General features: G+C 37.6%; 1 pseudogene; it reads right to left on the bottom strand.

Moving 5' to 3' along the window:
* Window positions 1-4,647: 4,647 nt before the first annotated feature.
* LOC127011827 (uncharacterized) overlaps window positions 4,648-6,119 on the bottom strand; it is a 97,647-nt pseudogene continuing 96,175 nt past the window's right edge.

The raw sequence follows: 6,119 nt of genomic DNA, 5'->3' as shown, positions 1-6,119 counted from the left end.
TTAAATCCTTTTTGCTCTCGGTAATTTTAATTTTTTTTGGGTTGATTAAGGATATTCTTCTCTTCCAGTAGAGCACAAATCACATCTTATTTTAGATTTAGCCATTAAAACATCGAAAGCATATCGAGGCTTTGAGCACTTGGCATAATGAGCTTCAAACTCACTTATCTCCACATTTTTGGTGCACAAATCACAAACAATGGATGACTACATTTCTCGGCTTTAGTTTTAGTATTTTTTTAAGTCAGTTGGAATAGGTATATTATAAAAATATATAATATGTGGAATAAATGTTAATAAATTTAAACGAAATAAAAGTGAACGTTTAAACACAACTTAAATTGTTACGCGCAATAACCGCCACCGAAATTGATCGATAATTTATATAGAATGCAGTACTGAGGCATTTGAAGAACTGATCCTGAGCAATTTGAGGGGTGTCATTTTTATAGTCAGAAAGTTCACTTAACAGGTTGTCATTTACAAGGAGTGCACACAGGCATGTTGTACTCCTAAAACCAATCCGATTGGTTCTCGAAAATAGGAAGCAGAACAAGACGGCAGTCGAATGGTTATTAAAGGAAGAAGGAAGACAAGGATTGCTCACAAATTACCGGGTGAATGTGAAACCATCATTAAGCCAAAAGCTTTCACGGGAATTTGGGAAGCTTGGAAATTTTTTCACGTATAAATTCCAGAACATCCTCAGATGTGGTATCGTGGGTGAATCTAGAAACAAATAATTGCTTCCTTTGTAGAACAACTGAAAGTTTCTTATGCCCCCCAGCAGGCTGAACCTCACTAGGCTGAGATCCAGAAACGGTACCCTTACAGTATCTATAGGAACGGTCGGCATTGATTTCTTTGACCTAGCCAGTACACAGAATAAAAATGCGTCAATATCAATTTTATATGTGCATGGTAAGTTTGTGTTTTTTCGACAAATATCAATTTTACCAAAATGTAAATTTAAATGTAAAAAATGTAATTTTTTCGAATATTTCTTGACATTGAAAAAGAGAGGATATAGCAATATGGCGGCATTAATTACGTGAGTGGAAGCGAAATAGACCTATTGGAAATTCGACTTGGCTTACTTCAAACATGTTGTCTTGCTTGCACTAACATGATTTCCATGTCTTTTGAACTTAACGCCCGCGGAAAACGTTGTGCGATAGACCAGCTGCTACGATGTCTGTCTCTGATGCTGAAGGTCCCAGGTTCAAGTACGCTCCAAGGCAGAGTATGCTTTAAGTGTTTAAGAATAATATTTAAAATGTCCTTATAATTGTTTTAACAAAGCTGCACTTAAATGATTTCAGATTTCAATAAAAAAATAAAAATAAATTGTCACGGGGAGGACTCGAACCACTAACCCTCAGGCCTGTGTATCAAAAACGAAGGGCTAGCCCTTTGAGCAAACGCTTGATTGTGACAAAAAAGCTTTGTCAAAGCTTTTTTCTAGAAAAAAGTGATACCGCTAATGTAAAAATGATATTACCGAAATATCGTTTTTAACATTTCGATCATATCAAATTGATATGTGACATATCAGGGCCCAATTGATATTGGATTTCATGAAATTGACCATCATTTCATATCAATTTTTTTTTCTGTGTACGGAAGCTTTTATTCCGGAAACATGGACTTCACTCGAGCAAGCTGTATTCATACGCACAGTTGGTTCGCTTACCCCTGTGTCGACAGGAACTGCTGCTACCAGGTTCGGATTTGGGTTGGATTCCATGGTGGCATTAACGGAGGTTAAGCAGGCTTTTTCACGTTTAGGCGACTCGCTTAATAATTTTTTATTATTAATCTGGGCACAGACAATATTGAACCCCTCACTGAGTTGCCTAAAAGCACCCGAGATAATCAAGGAGGATTATGAAAAAGCTTTGTTTGTAAACACGAGTTAGTGTTAAAGCTGACTAAGAATCTTGGCGATGTGTTTGAACAAACAAGAAATGAACAATCTTTTAAACTTTTTATGTCGTTTGTAACCTAAACAAGGAAAAACGCTGTAGTCGAGTGCCTCGACTATCAGAAACCCGTTACCCAGCTCGAGGGAGAAAAATAGAAATGGAGAGATATAAGCAGCAAAGAAATATTCTAAGCGCCACCTATTGGCTAATTTGGTATATGTTATGTGGGCGGCAGACAGTTTTAAGCGTTTTAACCGTTTGGGGGCGTTAGAGTCGGTGTGGCAAATTTTTTTTTAGATCAATAGAAAAGGTTTTAATGAGACAAATACTTGTTAGCAAAAAAAATTTCTTACAAGACTGTGGCCACACCCGGTTTGGGCGGTTTGTGGGCCTTAGATTGATCGATAGGTATTGATGAGAAAAATACGTTTTAAAAAAACAGAATTTGCTAGCATGTCAATTGTGGCCAGTTTGGTCGGTTAGTGTACGCTAGAGTGGACTGAGTAAAACATTTTTTTAGATCAGTCAAAGGTTTATGATTTTACATTTGGTACACTTCTTTTTAAATAAAAAAATAACTGTTGTCGCCACGGATTATGAGCGTTAGATTGGGCTTCCATCCTCACTGTAACAAACTTGCGTTACGCGGAAGCCCAAGAATCTGCATGCCAAGTCTGACTCTTTTAGCTTTTATAGAATAATATATAAGCTTTAAGGAGTCGGAAACGTTTCCTTCTGCCTGTTCTCCAAGTATACTTCCTTACTATACGAGTAACGGGTATAAATACGCAATAAGATGGTTTTAAGGACCGAATTTACTGTGGTAAGCGAAACCAAAGTATTAAAAGAGATTTCTCGAGCTTCTTTCTACAAAGCTGGAGGGAATTGAGCATTAATCGTTTCGAAGGAAGGTCCCTGAGTGGCAAACCAAAACATTGTAATAATTGTTTACCATTACTTGACTTAGACGAGCTGCTTCGCATGCGAGGAAAAAATTGATGCTGTACTTTCGCGCTATATAGGATTACTTAGAGCATCACAACCGAAAGGACCATACCAATACGTTGAGAAATAGTGTTTACAGAAACACGATAAAACTATTTAATACCTGCTACCATGGTACCATTAGGCAAGTACAATGCATTAGGCTAGTACAATCACTTCCATCGACTATGAAAAAATTACCATCAGAAAGTTTATTACACATTGTTTGCTTATGCGGATTAATTTCTTATCTTTTCGAACACTGTTGAAAAACATTGATTTAATTAAAACAGTTTCAAAAAGTTTTTAAATAGAAAAAACCTCAATTGATAAATAAATGATTTCACGATAAATATTTATTACTTCCTAAGTAAAAATAGTTATGCCAAAAATTTAATATTGAAGATAAGGGATAATGGAAAGGTTTCGACAAGAATGTCACGACAAATTGTGTAATAGTTTAATGAATCTAACAGAACCTGATATATAATTTATATCTTAAGCTGTAAGGCTCTTTACTTATGTATAAAATCCTCATAATCCTTAAGTTTTTAGAAAACTTTTTTGTTTTTTTGTTTTTTTTTTAATAAGTTGAAGCAATATTTTCTCTTATGATATTGAATTGTGTGTAAAAATACCTACGAACGCAGTGCATTTCTGCGCACTTTACGTATACGGTATATTTCCCACATTGTTCTCTGGTAAATGTCTATTCCAATGTTATCTTAAAAAAACGGTATGCAATTTTCTTTCTTTTTAAATAATATTTATTTTATAACTTTGATATAGAGGCTTTAAGTGTTTTTGATAAGAATTATACTGCTCATTTAAATAAAATCAGGATTTTTATTTTTTAAATCCCTATTAAATGAAAGCAAAATTTGCCAATATTATTTTTTTTGTTTTTAAAGCTTGGACTTTTTATACAAAGTTTTCTTTTATTTATACGACTTGAACTAAAATTGTTTCTTAAAAAAAGGGGGAAATCCCCATTTTAATACCCGTAACTCGTAGAGTAAAAGGGTATACTAGGTTCGTCGGAAAGTTTTTCCGACCCCATAAAGGTAATTTATTCTTGATCAGGATCACAAGCCGAGTCGATCCAGCCATGTTCGTCTATCAGTCCGTCTGTCCGTACGTCCGTCCGTCCGTCCGTATGAACGCTGAGACCTGGAATACTACAATGCTAGAAGAGTTAGTCTGAAGGGTTCTTTCCTCTTTATACCCTTGCAGAGGGTATAATGATTTCAATCAGAAATTTGCAACGCAGTGAAGGAGACATTTCCGACTCCATAAAGTATATATATCTTGATCAGCATCACTAAATGAGTCGATCTAGTCATGTCCGCCTGTCCGTCCGTCTGTCCGTCTGTCCGTCCGTTTCTACGCAAACTAGTTTCTCAGATTTAAAGCTATCGGGCTGAAACTATACCAAAAGCCTGCCTACTATTGTAGGTAGTGTATAAGTCAGAACCAGCCGGATCGGACAACTATATTTTATAACTCCAATAGAAACTATCAGGGGAAAAAATTATATCTTTGGTGTTTTTAACATATAGCAGTATTCTGTTGGCGAAGCGCCCACTTGTTCTCCGGAACTCCTCTTCCTCCCACGGGAAGTTCATAGTTTCATTGTCGAATCATTTAGTTTTCAAACACCTGTATGATGTTGGTGTTTGATCTGCTGGTGGTGCTCCATAGTTGTATGCCATACTTCCAGCTTGGCCTGATGATCGCTTTATACACAAGAAGTTTCGATGCCGTCAGGAGCTTGGATCTCCTTGCCCGTCAGCCAGAAAAAGGCTTTGACGGGATTCTGGGCTTTGTCACGCTTCTTTTTAATGATGGGCTTCCACGTCAATCTCCTATCTAATGTGAAGACCAGGTAGTTGGGCATGACGACTGCTGGGTTCGGAACATCATTAAGGCTAACTGATGGACATTGGCCGAAACGGGTCGCGAATGTTATTGCTGTGGACTTGTCCCAATTCACAGAGATTTTAGCAAACAAAAATTTTAGAATGACAACTTTGGCCACCACAGTTTGGTACGGTTTGTGGGTGTTAGAGTAGGCGTGGAAAATTTTTTGGCTCAATCGTTAGGTATTGATGGCACAAATACATTTGGAAAATCGAGGTTATCACGAAGCCAGCTATCCGCCGTTTGGCTAGTCGTGGCGGTGTAAAACGCATCTCCGGACTTATATACGAGGAAACACGAGGCGTTCCGAAGGTGTTCTTGGAGAACGTTATCCGTGATGCCGTCACCTACACCGAACACGCCAAGAGGAAGACCGTCACCGCCATGGACGTTGTGTACGCACTGAAGAGGCAAGGCCGCACCCTGTACGGCTTCGGCGGTTAAAAAACTAGTACAGCTTGTACTTTTTCAGCAATCGGTCCTTTTCAGGACCACCATTTAAATTTCCAAAGGAGACACATTTTCCAATAATGCTTTGATTCGAAAGTTGATGCTTCATAAATAATAGTTTATTTATTTTATAATAATATTAGTATTGAAAATTCTTCAATTCTTTGGTAACACCTTGGTCGTCCTGAAAAGGACAGTTGGGTTTGTTTTTTATGTACGTTTAAGCCTTCTTCTCGGTCTTTTTGCACAACAGAACAACCTGTATTTAGCAAGTTACAAATTTTTGTTCTATCATAAAAACTGTAGGCGCTACAGATTTGCTCGGATTGTGGGCGTTAAAGTGGGCGTTAAAGTGGGCATGTCACCCCGCTGGAACAATTTTGCGCTGCGCGACATCCAGTAATCTGCATGTCAAGTCTGACGGTTCTAGCTTTTATAGTTTCCGAGATCTCAGCGTTCATACGGACAGACGGACATGGCTAGATCGGACATGGCTTGATCCTGATCAAGAATTTATATACTTTATGGGGTCGGAAACGCTTCCTTCTACCTGTTACATGTTACACTTTCCGACGAATATACCCGTTTACTCTACGAGTAAGGGGTTTAAAAATTCCCCAAAAATACAAAAATTAGGATGTACGATTTTTTAAAAGTTGTGTAAGCCTACCAATCGCATTCCGGAGTTAGGATTCATATGTTAACCATAAATTGGGGCATGGCAGCCAACAAAGGAAGAATGTCAAATGTTCCGATAACCGCAAAAAAATCACGATTTGCAATAATTGGACTTACATTAAATGGAGAAAGTAGCTGGAATCTGATCAGATGGGGGGATCA

Source organism: Drosophila biarmipes, unplaced genomic scaffold (assembly GCF_025231255.1).
Source record: "Drosophila biarmipes strain raj3 unplaced genomic scaffold, RU_DBia_V1.1 ptg000013l, whole genome shotgun sequence".
In the NCBI taxonomy this organism is placed as follows: Eukaryota; Metazoa; Arthropoda; class Insecta; order Diptera; family Drosophilidae; genus Drosophila; species Drosophila biarmipes.
The sequence above is the reverse complement of the archived record's forward strand: the minus strand, read 5'-3'. Positions and strand labels throughout refer to the sequence as shown.